The sequence below is a fragment of the Drosophila sechellia genome, chromosome 2L, assembly GCF_004382195.2.
Source record: "Drosophila sechellia strain sech25 chromosome 2L, ASM438219v1, whole genome shotgun sequence".
In the NCBI taxonomy this organism is placed as follows: Eukaryota; Metazoa; Arthropoda; class Insecta; order Diptera; family Drosophilidae; genus Drosophila; species Drosophila sechellia.
In genome coordinates, this window is record NC_045949.1 from 14,322,871 (window position 1) to 14,341,473 (window position 18,603).

The following is an 18,603-nucleotide window of genomic DNA, read 5'->3' on the forward strand; positions in this document are numbered from 1 at the left end:
ATACGTAGACTTTACGCGACATTTCTAGAACGTCTCTAGTGCATCTCAACTATGCGAATGCATGTCGAAATTTTGCTAGAGCAATGCCGTGCATTGAACTTTGGCACATTTCCAAACGCACAGGCAGCCAGTCAGCCATAGGAAACCCAATCGGACGACCGAGAATCGAATGCGAAAACAAACAAATCTGCCGACACATTGCCCAGGAATATTGGCACTGAGGAGAGCCTACAGATACACCAGGAGAAAAACCCTGAATAGATACTTTCGGTATAAATCTAACGCAATAGCCCTCATACGGTCGAGTAACCTGAAAAGTTATTACTTGCTTTATGTTCAATCTATTACAAATGTTGAAAATGTTATTATGTTGAGTTCATGAAGAAGTCTCCAATCTTGCCTTGGCTTTTTCTCAGGGTGTATCTATATCTCAGCTATATGGTGGGGTGAGTTGTGGGCACGCCGCCTTGGCATACTTCCAATTCGAGTGCGTTGTCTTCCTTCTAGTCGGGGCCACTCGGTTCGTAAAAAATCAATAGCCAGCAGACCAAAAAGAGCCACAATACCATTGAGGAGATTGAGGACCCAACGCAGCGGAATGGAACCAACGGAATCGCATGGAGTGGAATCTGGCCAGGCCATATCAAACCATTTTTCCAGAGTTCCCACTCCCTGCCGTCCGCTGGCGTTGCAAGTTTGCTTTCCTTTCCATGGCGCAACTTAATTCCAAAAATCGATTAGTCACTGTAAGCGAACCATGCAATTGTCCAGCATTTTTCATTTATAACTCCTTTTTTTCGTTTAATTTTTGCTGGTTTCCTCCCCTTTTCCCCTTTTTTTTTATTTTTTGGCACACGCTTGATTAATTTGGTCAGCTGCCGGTTGGCAAGGGGGGAGGGGGGTGGAGGACATTTAAAAATGCAGGAAGTAATCGATTGGCTAGGGCACAATAGCCAAAATGGGAGAGGCGGTGCAATCGCAAAAATGTTGGGGTATGTTCGCCTGAAGGAAATGTCGGAAAATATTGAAAATTACGATACAATATACATTGCATGAAGTAATAAATATTCTGGGCCGGTAATTTACCAATTTAGTTTGTCCATTTTAAAGAACTAACATCCACACATTAATTTGATTGTAGGTGTACTTGTAAATGGTAGGTTAAGTTAAATTACTAATAATCATTTTAAATGCAACTATTCATACCAAGAGTATCTAGGCTGCGACTAGTTCTAGTATTTTCTCCAACACTGTAGATCGAACAAAAACATGCGACCGACCGGTTGCCGGCAGTAGGTGGAGATTAATCAACAAAAAAAATTTGCGGAAAAATGGAGGAAAAAATTACTGATGCTTTTTAAATGGCAATACGTGCCTGGTCACCAGGTATTTTACTAATTAACCTGACGGATGCACGCCACAGCCAAAGAAGATAGTGATTATGCAACTGCATGGATCGCTGCTGTTGTCTGTGTATATGAGCGTGGTGAGATAATGAAGTACTGATCTGATGGGAGTTTATAGCCAACACTGATAATGCACTCATTATGAAACCTAATAGCCATTCATTAATGGAGTGGGAAATCAATGGTATTATAGTAATTAAGCAAAGGTTATGAGTGTTGAAACAAAACAGCAGGATGTCTGATTGTTCCGTAAGTGTTCTGCTCTAATAATTGTTGGGATATAAAGAATTGAATGTCCATTTGCTATGTAAGTGATAAAGAAAAAGGTTGTAAATTAATATAGTCTTAAAGCAATGCATGAAAAATGTTACAATGGGTCCTAGAATACGTTGTGATTTGCTCTATAGCTTGAATGCCGATGTTCTGATCTAGTTCCCCTCGGGCAGAGTTCACCAATCTTGACTCGTTTTATACGACACGCGGCAGTGTGGCAAAAACGAAACACATGAACACATGTTAGATATGGGAGCAAATACCCCTTGCCCGCCAAGACCGCTCTCAGACTTTGAAGCTCTGAAAGCCAAGTCCCATTTGTATGGCCGACTCGTTGTCTCGGGCCTGAGACTATACAACTCTCGGCCTGCGATTCAGATTTTGACTGAGACACCGATGTGGAGCTTGGAGCGGCGCATAAAGATTATCTACGGCCGCACATGGCACCAGGCGGTCAGACAAGATTATATGCGAAATGCGAAGCCAAATAACAAGTGTTACTCAAGGCAGCAAATTAATAGCCAACATTTTTCTAAACTAATCACGACAAGTGCTCCGGGTTTGAGGCTGACACAGAAAATCAAACAGCCGGCTGAAAAGGCACAACTCCAACTTGGCCAACTGGTGGCCCAAAAACAGCAAAAAGACAGATAGATCTGAGCGCGGCTTAAATGCCAAAAAATGCAGTAAGCGAAAAATAAACATGAAGAAAAATGACAGGCAAAAACGTTACTTGCCCTCCGGGGGTCGTCGCATCCACCTTATCCGCCCCACTCCGAATATAGCACCATTGCTCGCCCATGGACCACCATTCCCCATTCGGGAGTGGAGCGAACTTGAGCCGACGATCTGAGATTCCGACACGTGCCGGGCGACAATGGGAATGGTCCAAATGTCCATAACAATGGCGCTGGAGTACAAAACAGCAAACATTTTGTAAATTTGCGTCCATTGACACTCCGAATGATACAGATCTCGCTGCTCTCGATCTCCGTTCTGATCCAGAGGGTCACCCTGTTTAACCGGGAGGGCCCGCCTAGCCGGCAGATTGGCCCACGCAAAGTTCCTACCCCTCGCCAGTTCAGTCCCCTACCTGAACTACACTCTCGTGGTACCCATTTCAGCCTTGAGGCAGCAACCACTTTGTATGTACAAGAGACGAATGTGAAATGATGTCGATGCACTGCAAAAATAATACCATACAAATGAGCTGGATATTTACTAGGTGAATTTAGATTAGTAGGTGGAGTAAAATCTAAAACATTTACTAAACTAAAAGAAACATCTATACCCCTTCCCAGTTCTACGAAAATTTCACGATTTACCTAATTCCCCTATCGCTTTTTTCAGTGTAAAAATAAGTAATATTCTGAGAGGGGGAAACGGGTGAAAGGGTGCTGACTGCAAGGGGGAGCTCGGGACCGGTCCTGGGTGCATGTAACACAATCAGGAAGTAATTTTTATGCTATGTACCCATAGCATGTGTCGCCGTCATCGTCGACGTAGCTGATGCTGCTGCTGCTGTCGCTGTTGATTTTGCCCAGTTTGTTGGTGTTGCCACAGCCGAAGTGGATGTGGATGTGGATGCGAGTGATCCGGCCAGTCAGCGGAGACAGTCGCTCGGTCAGGCGGCAGCCGGGAAGATGGCAAGTTGAGCTGGGTTCTCAACTCTCTGCCGAGTTGTCGGGGGAATTGCATTCGAGCGCCCGAGCTCAAACTTGAGCTCCCTTCTCCCTTTGGGAGGCCAAGTCGAGGAACTGGGTGCATTGGGGGGCATTGATTGGCAAGATGATGACGACGACGATGATGTGAGGCAATCGCTGAATCAATCTTGGCCAGTAGTTCAGCGTTTACTGTTATTAGTTGCTGGAACATTGCATTTTGATCGTTCCCAATATGGTTTGCTCTTCGTTTTTTAATAGAAAAAGAAAAAAGCCTGGGGCAATAAAATGGGTAAGCGATGGATGGCCAAAGAGTTAAGATACACTTCTGAATTTATATAAAAGGTGATCAGATATTGTTTAAAAGTTTGGTCTTCTTGAAGATTAGTATAAGTAATCCGATAGCATATTTATTAATCTTATATACATTTAATATTAACATAGAAAATACCCAGACAATGTTAAACAATTTTTACAATTTTATAGCCAGTTTCTTTGTTATGCCCTCAAGTTAATTATGACACTTTAATGAGCAGAAAATGAAATCGAAACCACTCTGGCTGAACAATCCAATCAACAACTCTATCTAAATAACAAGTATCTCGAATGCAATTTAAGCTGCCCCACGAAGACCTGCGAAATGGGAAACTAACGGAAAAACAACGAATTGTGAAATAATTCGGCAATTTCAAAATTGATGGCAAGCCAAAATTGAGGCAATAGAAATCGATTAGCGCCACGCTTCAGCTGACCAGCGAAAAGTTAAAAAAGCATTAAAAACAAAGCTGCAGAGTCGGAATAAAATGAAGTTATCGACAAAAAGGAAAATGTTCGGTAGTAAACGGACTCGTGCGGAATGCGTTTTGGTCTAGGCCATATTCTTTGGGTTTTCCTCTCCGGAAAACTCATTCAGCCATTAAATGCCGTTATCTGCTGATTACACAATAAAAGCACAACCACAAAGCAGCAGCAACAAATGCTACTGCAGCAGCGCCCAGAGCTAAGAGACCTAATTCGAGGCGCATCTGTAGAAGAGTTGCGTCAACTGCAGCAACAACTGCAACTGCAACAGCAACAGCAGCAGCAGCAAAAGCAGCAACAGCAACAATAGCAACATGCAATAATATAACGTAACATTTAGAACGTCTTTGTTGTTGCTGCTGCAACTTGTGTTGCTGTTACCCACAGAAAGGCTGACCAAGAGAAAAGGCTGCCGCAACAATTTCTCGCAACATTTTGCTGCCTTGCATCATTTAGAGCTGCACCCAGAGAAAATACGGGCCATTGAAAATGTAATAAAAATATTTTAAATTAGTTAACTCTTTAACAAGTTAACATAAGAGTAATACTTACTCATAGCATAAAGTGAAGACATTTTATTCAATTAATTTTTGATAAAATTATCAACAAGTGGAATGCATAATTTTCTGAAGTGCGCACTGCGATTAGTTAGATGAATAGTAAGGGGAGTGGCACATGCGGCAAGCAGAATTATGTGCAGCTGACTAAAAACTAAAAGCCGCAGCAAAAAAGAAAAAATAAACAGATTGGCATAAAGAACAGTGGAAAGCCTTTCACCACCACGCATTTTGAGACGTCCAACCAAAAATGTTTCTGAAAATTAGCTTTTAGGATTGAGTTACCTAACTCCATTAGGTAACTTCATAAGGTCACTTAATCACAAATATATCTACACAAAAGAATTATACTTTTTAAAGAATTATTATATTGTATTTTCGCCGTATTTACAACTGAAAATTTTATCTTAATTTATATTAGATTAAATCACTAAGCTAACAGCCTTCCTAAGTGTTAACAGTCTACATATGTGCAAATGATTAAGTTAATTCATCATCATTTGTGTTGTCATTTTCTGATATGAATCTTTACTCAGTTGATTAGGGATCAAAAATCAACAGAGAGAAGGACCTAAAGGTCGTTTTGAGTCTGAAGACATAGTATTGAACAAAGTCGTATATGTACATTATCATACCCTTGAAGAAAGCTTCAATATTAGACAAATTTAAGGAATAGTGATCAATTGAATATCGTAGCATATGCATATTTTTAAAGGATACCGATGTGAAATAAATGAAGATCACTACCGACGAAAGGGTATCCATCGTTCTTTGCAGCTAGCTATCCTTTCTGGTTTCGGAGCTCAGAAAATGCGGTTTGTGTTCGCCTTCCTACCTGGGCTGCCTTGTATCTAGGTGCAAGAAATCGAGTCTCAAATTGCGCCAAAGCCGCAAACTGGCCCGCTCCGCTCTTGGCCATTAGTTATTAGAGCTTGGTCAGCAGCAGCGTGTGGTGTGTGCTGTGTTGCGATTTGGCCTTTGTATTGGTGTCTTGGAATTTTCAACAAGTTTTGCTAAAATATGATATTACCCAAGCAGGTTGCAGCAAAAAAAAAAAAACAAAAAGAGCAACAAGCGCGGCAAAAATATTTGTATGGTTATTTGGAAATGGCGCCCCGTTCCCAGTCAGCGTGGATGGGTGAACAAACTCCAAAAGTGACTTTGGTTGCAAGAGTCGAAAAATGCATAAATGAAATGCATTCGACGAGGGGAGCGCGGAACTATGGACATCGTAAGTCAGCTGACCATTGATTGACGTTGATTGTGCTGGCGCGTTTGGTTTGTCGCGCGTTCAGTGAACTCATTTACAGATTCAGTTTCTTTTTTTTTTCTTTTTTGTTTGTTTTAGCAATGACACGACATTAAATGTCAGCTGGAGTACCCCCAATTTTTTGTCAGCCAATCTGACAGCTTTGTGTGAGTTGTGACCATGGCAGAAGCACTTGTGCAGGAAGATGGGTTGAATTAAGATAGAGTCATAGAGATATGCATGCACGTGGCCATTCGGCCAGGCATTTCGCACGATAATGAAGCTTATGCAAAGTGCCAAAGGTTGAAGGTCTCTCTTTGCTCAGCTTCATTTGTTGTCGAGATTTTCCCATTTGATTTATGAAAATTGCATATGTTTCTCCTTTGTGGAAACAAAGTGGGCAGTTCAAAGTTAGGAATTTTAGGCAGTTCCAAATGTTTAAAACTAGTTAACTGTCAGGTCGTACATTTTTTCTATCACACCAAAACCATGTTACACACAACAATTATGTTATATTTGCTTAGTGCATTAGAAAGCTTATTATAAAAAGCTGTATTATAAACAACGCATAAGATCTGTGGGTTATCTAGGGTTACTTTATAGACTGATTGCACATATATTTACTTTTTTTTTGCTCGAGCCTTGCGCACTTTTGAAATGAAAATGCCGTAGTCAGTAACATTTTAAATCTCAAGTTAATAGGAGTAATTTTACAATGGAGCGCAAGCCGTGTGAAATATTAAAATTTCTTATTTTGCTTTGGATCTTCCTTGCTACTGTTTCAGATGCCGATAAAAATAATATCGCACTTGGTAACAGATGTCGGCTTACACACAGAGGTTGCATCCCTTCTTAAAACCATTTAAAAAAATTTCTTAATTTGTAACTATGAAAAATGTACGAAAAATTTTGAATTTTCCTTTTTTTGCGTTAGTCAAATAAATTTTACATTTTCAATTAAAAACATCAATAATAGTTTCCTTTCGTATATGAGTATGAATTATCCGCGGAACTAGGGTACTCAACTGGAGCAGCAAAAGTTTGCGCAATTAACTCCCACAGTTGAGAGTGTAATATGCCATTATATATTGATGCAAATGAACTTTTGACTAACGAAGGTCAATTGCCTTTTGTCAGTATTTCTATATAGTTTATTATGGTCTGTTGTCATAGTCACAACACAAATGGATGGATGGATGGAGTGGCTGAGGTTCCCCAAAGCACAGATAAGCATTGGCTAATTACGAACCCCTGCCACTCCCCCCCTTGTATACAAAAACAAACTAATTGAATTGGCCAGAGTATCGAAAAATATATAACCAAAACAGAAACAGATAGAAAAAATCGAAGAAAAATGCCATAATGGGTTCACTAATTGCTTCAATTAGACATCGACTGGTGCCTTTGAAGGCAGCATACAGCAACAGGTGTGCAAAACGACCGACAAAGTTGTGCAATACCTATGGAGCTCAATTGCAGTCGGTCCCTCGGTTGGGGCCAAGTACTCGGATCTCTCTATTGTTTTTAAAAGTTCACGATATTTCTGTTGTTTTGCTTTTTGCGGTCACACCTTTGTGGATTTTTCAATTAAACGATCAGCTGACCTTGATACTTCTTGACTCGCAATTGAGTTTATGCTTACACGCTTCAATCTCGATATCTCGATTTATTCTGTATTCGATCTTCACTCACCTGAAAGAAAAATAAAATATTTGAAAAGATTCATTAGTGAATTATTAAATGCAAGAACACGGACTTAAGGGGAACAAACACACTTCCTTATTGCCAACGGGGAGATGCCTAATCTGGCCAGCCATTAAGAGCCCAAGAAACCCTCACATACACTCAGAGAAAAATATGCACAATACTTATGATCTATTAAATAATTTAAAGCAAGGATTGAGTAAATGAATTACACTTAACATTTTAATAATAATATTTTCTTATAAGAGTTGATCAAAACACTGTCTCTTAAATCTCTGTGTTGTACTTAAAATGGATCAGGAACTAACTGCAAATTGTTTTGCGTGCTATCCTTGATGCCTAAGAGATCCCAGCAAAGAGCTGGCTGGCATAATGAATTGTCAATCATTATGCAATCTTCGAGTGAAAAATGATGCAGCAGGTTTCCCTGCTCTGCTCTCGCTGGGATATCTCTTAGCCGGCGAATGCGTGGGCCGCCAACATTTAGACAGACTCTGAGACAGTCGGACGCTCGGACTGACGGACGGACAGACAGACAGGCGATCTTGTGATGTGCAACATGGTCTTAGATCTTTTGCCGTGGCATGTGGCGCTAGAGTAAAAGGCCTCGGAGAGAAAGAGGCTTGAACTCGAGCTCGAATCTCGACTTGGAGGAGTTGGGACCCATCATTTATAACACGGACAGCTCGAGACGGCGTTCCTTACCCTTTTTCGGCTCGCTTTTTGGCATTTGTTATGTGGCGTTCTCGTTTGCATTCAGAAATACGTAAACGCATACACATAGCATAGCATACGGTATACAGCTTCCAAAAGACTCGGCCCTTTTAGGAGACAAGACAAGTTGCGCGATGATGGATGCCACAAGCTGGGCTCATAAATTGAGCTTGTTTTTAAGTCGGGAAACAGAAGATGGAAAGATCTGCGGGGGCGTCTATTGGTTAGCCTTGTCAACACACCCAGTCTGAATGGCTATTGGGAAATGTGTGTTCGATTGAAATGCTTTCGAAAGAGTTTGATATGGATGAAAAATGATAGGAAATTGAGTTTGAACATCATTCATTCATTTATAGATAACTAAAATTTACTATATAAATAATAGCTAAGTGTAAGAAAAATTTAATATTAGTTTTAGTTTTATGTTGAAACTAAAAAGGAAACTATTTTTTTGTTAGTTACGTTATTGCTGTTACGAAAATTACAAATGAATGACATTAATTTAAACATTTATTCTAGTTTGCTATAAAAATAGAGCAATAAACGTTATGTTGGCTTAAATCCTGGAGACTCCGAAGCACTTGTTGTATTTTAGTACATTCTTGACTTGTCTCTAATTCGTTTTGACTATTGTGCAACATGTGAGAATACATAAAAAACTAGCCACAAAAACACATATTTTTTATTGACTGCTTGTAGCATTAATTGACAATTAAAAGTTGAACTAATAACCAATCAGACTCAATTCTCGCCGCAAATTGCAAAACAAACTGAAAACTAATCAATGCCATAATGATCAAATCCGATTGCCAAAGCACCGCAGGAAGTCAATTATTGGTTTAATCATTACCAAACAGCTCGAAGCTCTCATTTTCAATATTTGTAAATTGATTATTGCATTGTTGTTGCTCTCAAGTGAATGCAACTTCCTTTGGGGCGACAAAAGAGCACAGGCTGTGGTCATAAAAAGTTAATAGAGTTGACTATTAACTTGTCAGTGGGCCCCACAGCACACTTGTTGGCCATTTTGCAAGTGGCGACCATTGCGAAATATATACATACACAGGTATTTCGTACATGTACCTGCTCATATGTACATACATACATACATACGTATGTAAACTGGGGCTGGGAGAATCCAGAGAGTTGGCAAGTCGTCAACTCACCAAGTCGTCAATCATTTTCATTTCGTTAAACGTGTCAAATGACGGTCGCGAGCGGAAATCGTTCACTAGTAGTTATTTTCTTTTATGGGGGAATGGGCTAACTGCCGGCGACTGGGAGAGCGGCAATTGGCTTATTAAATGCGCCTTAATGCGATACGTGTTAAACGGGGAGTGAGCAGCAAATGCACGAAAAAAAATATACAAAGTGAACATAAAAAAAACAATTGCAACATCGCTGGACACGCCCACAAATCTGCAGCTGCAGAAGGCGTTTTTTCGTAATTAGTGCGAACAAGACACTCTCCAAACAGAGCTGCAAAAACAATACCCGCAAACGGGGGTAGCACACAAAAAAAAGTAATTACGCGGAAATCAAACATCTAACATCTCCCTGGTGATTTTGCAAAAGTCGTTACCGTTATGATGAAAACTTTAGTGCGACCATTTCCACCGCCCCGTCCCCCAGTTTTCCCAACAGCCATAGTATCACCAACTCTTTTTGTTTGGCTGCACAATATTGCACATGGGCACAGATGACAAAAACAAACTGCGGCAGCGGATAAAAAATGAAAAGCACAAATGCCGGCAGAAACGATAGACGAACTTGCATAAAGCATCAGCCGCCAGCCATCAAATGAAAAAAGTTAAATAATACCTTACTGAGCGTTTGAGAGGGGGGAGGGGGTTCTCAGAAAGATGAGTAGAGATCTCAAACGCGCTTGGATTCCTGAGATTCGAATGGGGGGTACTCTAGTTCTAGATTATACCGGAAGAAAGCTTTTTTAAAGAAATTATCAGCAAATCACATATTCCTGACAGACATCTAATAACTATTGTTCACGCCAGAAGGGCGCAAACAGTTGAGCGGCAGTGTAAGCGGCCAATGCTTTTACTCGAAGCTCCTCCACGGCTCGCAAGCACCGCTGCTCGCGCTCTCCTTCTCTTCTCTCGCTCTCCTCCCTTCCCGCAAGGTATTCACCACTCCGCGGTCCCGCGGTATTGCTACTGTTAATGTTAAGGTAGTCTTAAGTTACAAGTGCGCGAATAAAGACCGGAATTCTCGTGAAGTCGATCCCGAGTGTTTCATTACAGGGAAAAAAATCAGCAGCAACCGCAGCAACCCACACCCAGGATTTTTCCGCCCACTCCATTTCATGGTCCTTCGAGCCGGATGAGCTCTGATCCTGCCAGCGCTCCTTGCGGAAAATTCAAGATAAGTACGGCTTTAAATTCTATTCCGTCCGTGGTCGCCATTTTCGTTTTTCCAACGGCGTTTATTCTTTCCGTCCATCCGTATCAAGTGAAAAGTGAAAATATATAAGTACCTGCGCCCAGCCACCGTGATTACTTTTTTTTAAGTGCATAAACAAGCACTTTGCCAATACCGGCCTCCTAATTACGGTGCTCCGCTGATATCCAAGCGCATGTACACACATATATACACTGTCCAAAATTCACTGTTATCGTCCGCTGCTAAACTGCTGTTTTTTTTGTGTGTGCCTCAATAAAATATACAACCCAATACAAATAAAACTAAATTAAATTAAATATACACATATATATTAAATATATAATTATTGTAAATTAAATATAAACATACATATATTCACCCAATATATTCACATACAAAATATTCCAAATAAAGTTCACATCCACACAAATACCCATAGCCATATACACACACATTACGACATATCCATTGTCAGACCTAGCTTCCAACGATATTGACATACACACAGTCGCGACTTACGCAGACTTTCCAAGTGCAAGTTCTTTCGTCTCCTCTTTGTTCGTTATTGCCCTGACAAAAACCAGCGCATAGCGACGAGAGAATACCCTATTGTCGAGACATAAAATAAAATAAAAAAAGTCCGACGATAAAATTTAAAAATAAATAATTTAATAAAAAAAAAAAAAAGGGAAATAAACGATTGTTTTAATTATTATTATTATTGATTATTATTTAATAATTATTATTTAATAATTATTTAACCCAAATAATAATTTTTTTTTTTTACAAGCTATTTCTGGCTCCCATTTCTGGTTCCTAAATTAAAATAATAAAATTGTGGTCCTAAATCCGGTAGCTATTTTTATAAATTTAAACTTGAATTTTCTAGCTATTTTCCATATATTAGCTATTTTTTTTTCGGGATTTCCAGTCGATAGCGATTTTTTATAAATCCTTGGCTATTTTCCAGACTCCAGCCGGTAGCTATTTTTATAAATTTAAACTTGAATTTTCTAGCTATAGCTAGCTATTAACTAGCCAATTTCTAGCTATTTTCTAGCTATTTTCTAGCTATTTTCTATATATTAGCTATTTTTTTGGGATTTCCAGTCGATAGTGATTTTTTTTATAAATCCTTGGCTATTTTCCAGACTCCAGCTGGTAGCAATTTTTTAGCGATTTTTTCAGAAACGTCAATTCATAGTTTTTGTTTTTATATAAATTTGAGCTATTGTTTTTCTGGACCACCAATATAACTATATCTTCTTGTGGACTTCACTCTAGCTGTTGGTTTTCTTTTGTGAATCCTCCTAGCTATTTTTTTTCACACTGAATTTTAGCTATATTGTGCTTCATTTAAGCTTTTTTCAAGTTGATTGAAGATCTATTGGGCCTTATTTCACAAAGACTGCGATTTTTGTTTCTTTCGTGCTCCAATCTCCAGATCCCAATTGCAACTTTCTCCCGAATTCCGACGGGATCCTTTGTCTATCCAGATTTTGGTGCCCTCCGTATCTGGTTCTTTTTTTCTCAATTCCACATTTTTTTTTTTTTTTTTTGTTTGCGGCGTGCAGGCCTTCTTGACTTCCTTCTCTTTGGGCATAGCTGAGCATGCCCCTAGAGGGAGACAAGAAAAAGACCACCGCACCTGGAAAAGAACAAAAGTTCAACCCGCAATCTCCGCTATCCACTCGCGGTAAGCCAGCACCCAAGTCCGTTAGTCCTAGGGTCAAACCCGCGACTCCCACTCCGAAAGCAAAGGGTTCGCCATCGACCAGTTCGAAGACAACTCCTAGGTTGGTCATTTCCCGACCAGTGACGCGAGCGTCTAGTGAGTCTTCTCTATCGAGAAAATCCGAGAGTCCCTCCGCTGTCGGGACTGATTTCCTCCGCGTCACACGCTCTAACACAAGAAAAATGGCATCCTCTGAGCAGCCAACGCCCGCAAACGCAGCGTTGCATAAATTCATCGCCGTCAGCGATCGCGTAAGCCTTTTCGAAGCGAAGATCAACACTCCTGATCAAGCCTCTCCGTCCCTACACACGTTACAAGTCCGTCTGCAACAGGTGCGAGCCTTATGGGACAAAGTGGAAAGAGAGTACGAAACATGCTCTGACCTAATGGCCCAAGAAGGATCCCTCGACACAGTGCCTATTCTCCAGGCCAAATATGACTACTGCTACTCAGTATACGAGTCATGTGCAGCACAAATTGGCGAAACAATCGACAGAGCAACGCCTCAAGTCGCGCAGGCACCCTCTCAGCCGCTAATTTCGTCCGGCTGCCGCTTACCTCCATGCGACACGGAAGTCTTCGATGGCGACTACCTCCGATGGCCCACTTTCCGGGACCTATTCACGGCAATTTACGTAAACAACCCCAGGTTGACTCCGGTCGAGAAGCTATTCCACCTCCTTACCAAAACAAGTGGCGAAGCAAAAGCCATCGTGGCGAAATCTCCTCTCACGAATGATGGTTTCGCTTCGGCTTGGGAGGCGCTTCGAGATCGGTTCCAAAATAAGCGACTTTTAGTCAACAGCCAGCTCAAGCTTCTTTTTAACTTGAGCTCAATTTCGCAAGAATCTGGTCATGCTCTAAAAGAGCTACAATCCACGATTCAGGGGTGTTTAACAGCACTAGAGCATTCCCAGGTATCCACAGAAAACTGGGATTGTATCTTGGTTTTCCTTTGCGCGAGCAAACTGCCCAAGCAGACCCTGTCCTTATGGGAACAGTCGCTAACTGCTAAATCCGAGATCCCAGCTTGGGAAGAAATGAATGCCTTCCTGAGCGAAAGGTATCGGACATTGGAAGCCATCGAAGATATGAAACCGACTCAGGCAGTTCCAAAAAGGCTTCAATCCTTCGAGACAAAGGTCAGCACCAAACAGAAAGGGTGTGACTTATGTTCGAAGGAGAACCATCCGGTAAGATTGTGCCCGCGTTTTCTTCAAATGTCTGTTGACTCGCGCTCCGGGTATATCAAAAAGAAGCAGCTATGTCTGAATTGTTTTGCCAGAGGTCATCAGCTACGTGACTGCACAAGCACGCACAGCTGCTTTACATGTAAGGGCAGGCACCATACGCTGCTGCATCGCAGCCCCCCAAATTCCGAAAATGCGAGTTTCTCAACCTCGCCCCCTACACAGCAACTTCCGAGACCCTCTAGCAGAAATGCATCGGCAAGCACCTCAGCGGTGCAAACTTTTTTCGCGTCCGGCACTTCAGCCGTCCTACTGAGCACAGCGATGATTGACGTGTGCCATTTGGGGATGAGCTACCGAGCCCGAGCCTTAATCGACTCGGGATCCGAGGCGACGTTCATTTCAGAACGCCTGTTCAACCTCATCAAGTTGCCATTCCGCAACACCCAGACCCAAGTCTCCGGGTTAAATCATTCAGTCTCCGCGAAGTCCTCGAAGCTGTGTCACTTCGGGATTCGCTCTCCTACTAAGCCAGGTCTACAGTTAGACACTGAAGCTTACGTCCTTCCGGAGCTCTCAGGCAAACTGCCCTCCTATCCGATCCCTCGGAATTCTTTGAAGGACCTGCCCGCACTCCGCTGGGCAGATCCTACCTTTTTTGAGAGCTCTCAAATTGATGTATTGATCGGGGCTGACATTCTACCATCCATAATGATGGATGGCACCCGACAAAATATTTGCGGCTCGCTCCTGGGCCAAGAAACTATTTTCGGGTGGGTGCTAACGGGGCCGATTTCCAAGGGCAAGCCGAAACGGGTCGCATCCTTCACGACCCAGGTGCATGAAATAGGCGACCCTGATACGCTCGACACGCTTCTCAGCAAGTTCTGGGAGGTGGAGGATCTACCAGTAAAGATGGTAAAAGAGTCGGACTCCTATTGTGAAAGGAACTTCCTCCAAACAACGACAAAAGACGCAAGCGGGAGATACGTGGTGACGCTCCCGTTCCGGGATCCCGAGAATATCGGATCCGATTTAGGATATTCAAGGTCCATTGCGCTAGCTCAGTTTCTTAGAAACGAAAATCGTTTAAAAAGAGACTTTCCATTAAAAGAGCAATATGACAGCGTGATCCAGGAGTACCTGGATCTGGGTCATATGAAAGAAGTTCCGCCGACTCACAATTCTCCATCGTATCATCTTCCTCATCACGCGGTAGTTAAGCCCGAAAGCACCACTACAAAGCTTCGCGTTGTATTCAACGCTTCAAGTCCGTCGGCAAATGGGACCAGCTTAAATGATATTCTTCATGCTGGTCCAGTCCTACAATCCGATCTAACGATCCAGGTCCTGAAATGGCGTTATTTTCAATACGTCTTCAGTGCAGACATCACGAAAATGTATCGTCAGATCTGGGTCGATCCGAAACATACCCCGTTTCAGAGAATTCTGTTCCGAAACAAGGAAGGAGATATCCGAGACTTCGAATTAAAAACAGTTACCTTCGGGGTCAACTGCGCCCCCTTCCTCGCCATTCGAGTCTTGCAACAGCTGGCAGAGGATATCCAAGTGCCATTTCCAAATGCCAGCCGCATCATCCAGCAGCACATGTACGTCGACGACGTTCTGGCAGGGGCGAATTCCGTAATCGAAGCCCAAAGTTCAATTCGAGAGTTGCAAGCAGCCCTAAGTGCCTCCGGGTTTCCGCTGAGAAAGTGGACCTCGAACAACAAAGGCGTCCTTAAAGACGTCCCGGCCGAACACCTCCTTCATAGCGAGTTCCTCGACATCGATGCCGAAAGCACGGCCAAGACGCTCGGTATTCGGTGGAGGGCAAAGTCCGACGAATTCTATTTCGTTCCTCCAGACATAGTTGTGGAACCCTCCTATACAAAGCGAGAAGTTTTGTCCCAAATCGCTAGGTTGTTCGATCCTGCCGGGTGGCTCGCGCCGTTCATAATCCGTTCAAAAATGTTCATGCAGGAGATTTGGTTGCAGAACTTAGGCTGGGACGATAAGCTTCCCACTGAAATGTGTCAGCGGTGGCAATCGTTTTTAGCCGAGTATTCCGACCTCAACCAGATCCGCGTTCCGAGATGGATCTGGTACCAGCCTGAGGTAATCATAGAGCACCACGGTTTCTGTGACGCGTCCCAGAGAGCCTATGGAGCGGCGATATACATCCGCGTCGAGATGGGGCAAAAGATCCTGACTCGCCTGCTTACAGCCAAAACACGAGTGGCCCCGGTAAAAACCGTCTCCCTTCCTCGGCTAGAGCTCTGTGGTGCCGTGCTGTTAACCGAAATGGTGACAGCAATCCTCCCGCACATGCCCTCCGCCAGTTCAAATATCCGCTGCTGGACAGATTCCACAATCGTCTTAGCCTGGCTACGAAAGCCTGCGTGCAACTGGACCACATTTGTGGCCAACAGAGTTGCCAAGATCACGCAGGCGACGCCAGTCGACTGTTGGGCACACGTTCGCTCAGAACAAAACTCCGCCGATCTAGCCAGTCGAGGCGTATCCTTACATGAATTGGCAGATAACCATCTCTGGTGGCACGGACCAGAGTGGCTGCAAGGGCCACGAGAGCTATGGCCAGCACAAAGTGACACTCTTCCAGTGACCGAGCTAGAGCAGCGCGCGGTCAAAGTGCATTTTGTCAAGGCCCCGTCCATCGACTTTCTCGAGCGTTTCTCCAAGTTGGACAAGGCCCTGCGAGTTCTGGTCTATGTTCAACGCTTCCTTAAACGCTGCCGCAAAGGTTCGTTCTTGCCCAACTCACGCCCTACAAGTGAAGAGATCCGAGGGGCAGAACGAACTCTGACCTCCATTGCGCAGCGCAGAGCATATGGCCAAGAGCTTCAGCATCTGACCGAGAAAAGGCCTCTTCCAGTGTCAAGTCCGTTGGTGAATTTGTTCCCGTTCATTGACCAACACGGCCTGTTAAGGGCGTGCGGCCGTCTCACTGCCTCCAAAACCCTGCAATATGATGAACGTCATCCGATTATTCTCCCCTATAACTGTAGACTGTCGCGCCTTGTCGTCCAATTTACTCACCAGATTACTCTTCATGGCGGTAGTCAATTGATCGTACGCCTGATCCGATCGAAGTATTGGATTCCTAAAATCAAGAATCTGGTGAAGGCTGTGGTCAATCCTTGTAAGATTTGCACGATTTACAAGAAGAGACTCCAAACACAGCTGATGGGCGATTTCCCGACAGATAGAGTCTCCTTCTCTAGGGCGTTCACCTACACGGGTATCGACTATGCCGGCCCGTTCGAAATAAAAAACTATACAGGGAGAGCGTGTCTCATAACGAAGGGATATGTTTGTGTGTTTGTGTGCTTTTCCACGAAGGCTATCCATTTGGAACCCACTTCCGATCTAACAACCGAGAAATTTCTAGCGGCCTTCGCTCGTTTCGTAGCGAGGCGCGGTTGTCCTCAACGGGTCCATTCGGATAATGGTAAGACCTTTGTGGGGGCGGCAACTTTGATTTCCAGGGACTTTCTCCAAGCCATCAAAGAGTCCGTGACTGATGCATATAGCCATCAGGGACTCGTATGGCGATTCATCCCACCCGGGGCTCCACATATGGGGGGTTTGTGGGAAGCAGGGGTGAAAAGTTTCAAAACCCTGTTCCTTAAATCGACGTCAGCCCGCAAATATACATTTGAGGAGCTGGCGACACTTCTCGCTAAGATTGAGGCTTGCCTCAACTCTAGACCCCTCTCCCCTATGTCCGAAGATCCCTCAGATTTGCTGGCCCTCACACCAGGCCATTTCCTTATTGGAGGGCCGTTGCTTTCCACGGCGGAACCCGAGATAAAGGGCGAAGCCAAGTCGATAATAAATCGATGGCAACACCTCAAGGCACAACATCAGCAGTTTAGTGCACGGTGGAAAGAGGAGTATCTTAAGGAACTCCATAAACGAAGCAAATGGCAATTTCCGACCAGGAATCTCCAAGCCGACGATATGGTAGTTGTCAAGGAGGACAATCTACCACCGCACGAATGGCGGCTCGGCAGAATCGTTTCTGCCTTTCCAGGAGCCGACGACCGCATTCGAGTCGTCGAGATCCGTACGTCTCGCGGCACCATAAAACGCCCTGTCCACAAGGTTATTCTGCTACCGATGGAGGACAAAGAGTCCTCCGTTCCTAGGGATTAGGGCACTTCCCCCATTCCGGGGCCAAAAGAGTAGTCGGCTCATACTAAGCTTCTTCATTTCTTTTATTGGCAGACTTACTCACTTCCTCCAATAATGGCTCCGCGACCTCGTGCCACCCAGTCGTTGGAAAGCAGACGTACTCGAGGTATCAAATCCTACCGCTGCCGAGTCTGCTCTGGAATCCATGCACTTCGGAAGTGCAAGAGGTTCCACAAACTGAGCGCTGAAAAGCGCCTTCGGGCAGTACTTATTAATAAGTACTGCTCGAACTGCCTCGCCCATCAGCACTCAGGAGGAGACTGCCGAAGCCAAGAGGGATGCAAGAAGTGTGGAGGAAACCACCACACTCTACTCCACATGCACGAGGTCCGTCCCGCTCCGTCCCCAGCAGCGCTACCAGCTCCGACGCGCAGAGAGCGCCATCCCGCTGCACCTCGTCCGGTCCGGATTTCCCGCATTCCGCCACCAGCCCCAGTCGCCAACAATCAACGGCGTCCGAAGGTCTCCGTCGCGTCTCCGGCGGTGGCAACGGGGCAGCAGAAGGCTGTTCCCATTCTGCCTACAGCCATCGTCGTGCTGGACACGGGCTCGAAGACCTTCGAGACCGGGGCCATGATCGACCCATGCATGCCGGTGAGCAGCATCGACCGGTCGTTGGCGGCTGCGTTCCGGCTGCCCATCGCCCGGCTGGGAGGCAACGAGGTCTGCTCGGTGACACTCCGGTCCCGAACAAGCAC

General features: G+C 44.0%; 1 protein-coding gene across 2 annotated transcripts in view; it reads right to left on the reverse strand.

The window, feature by feature from the left end:
- Positions 1–18,603, reverse strand: part of LOC6611291 (protein outspread) — an 89,354-nt gene that overhangs the window by 19,172 nt on the left and 51,579 nt on the right. The gene's annotated exons all lie outside the window — the stretch shown is intronic.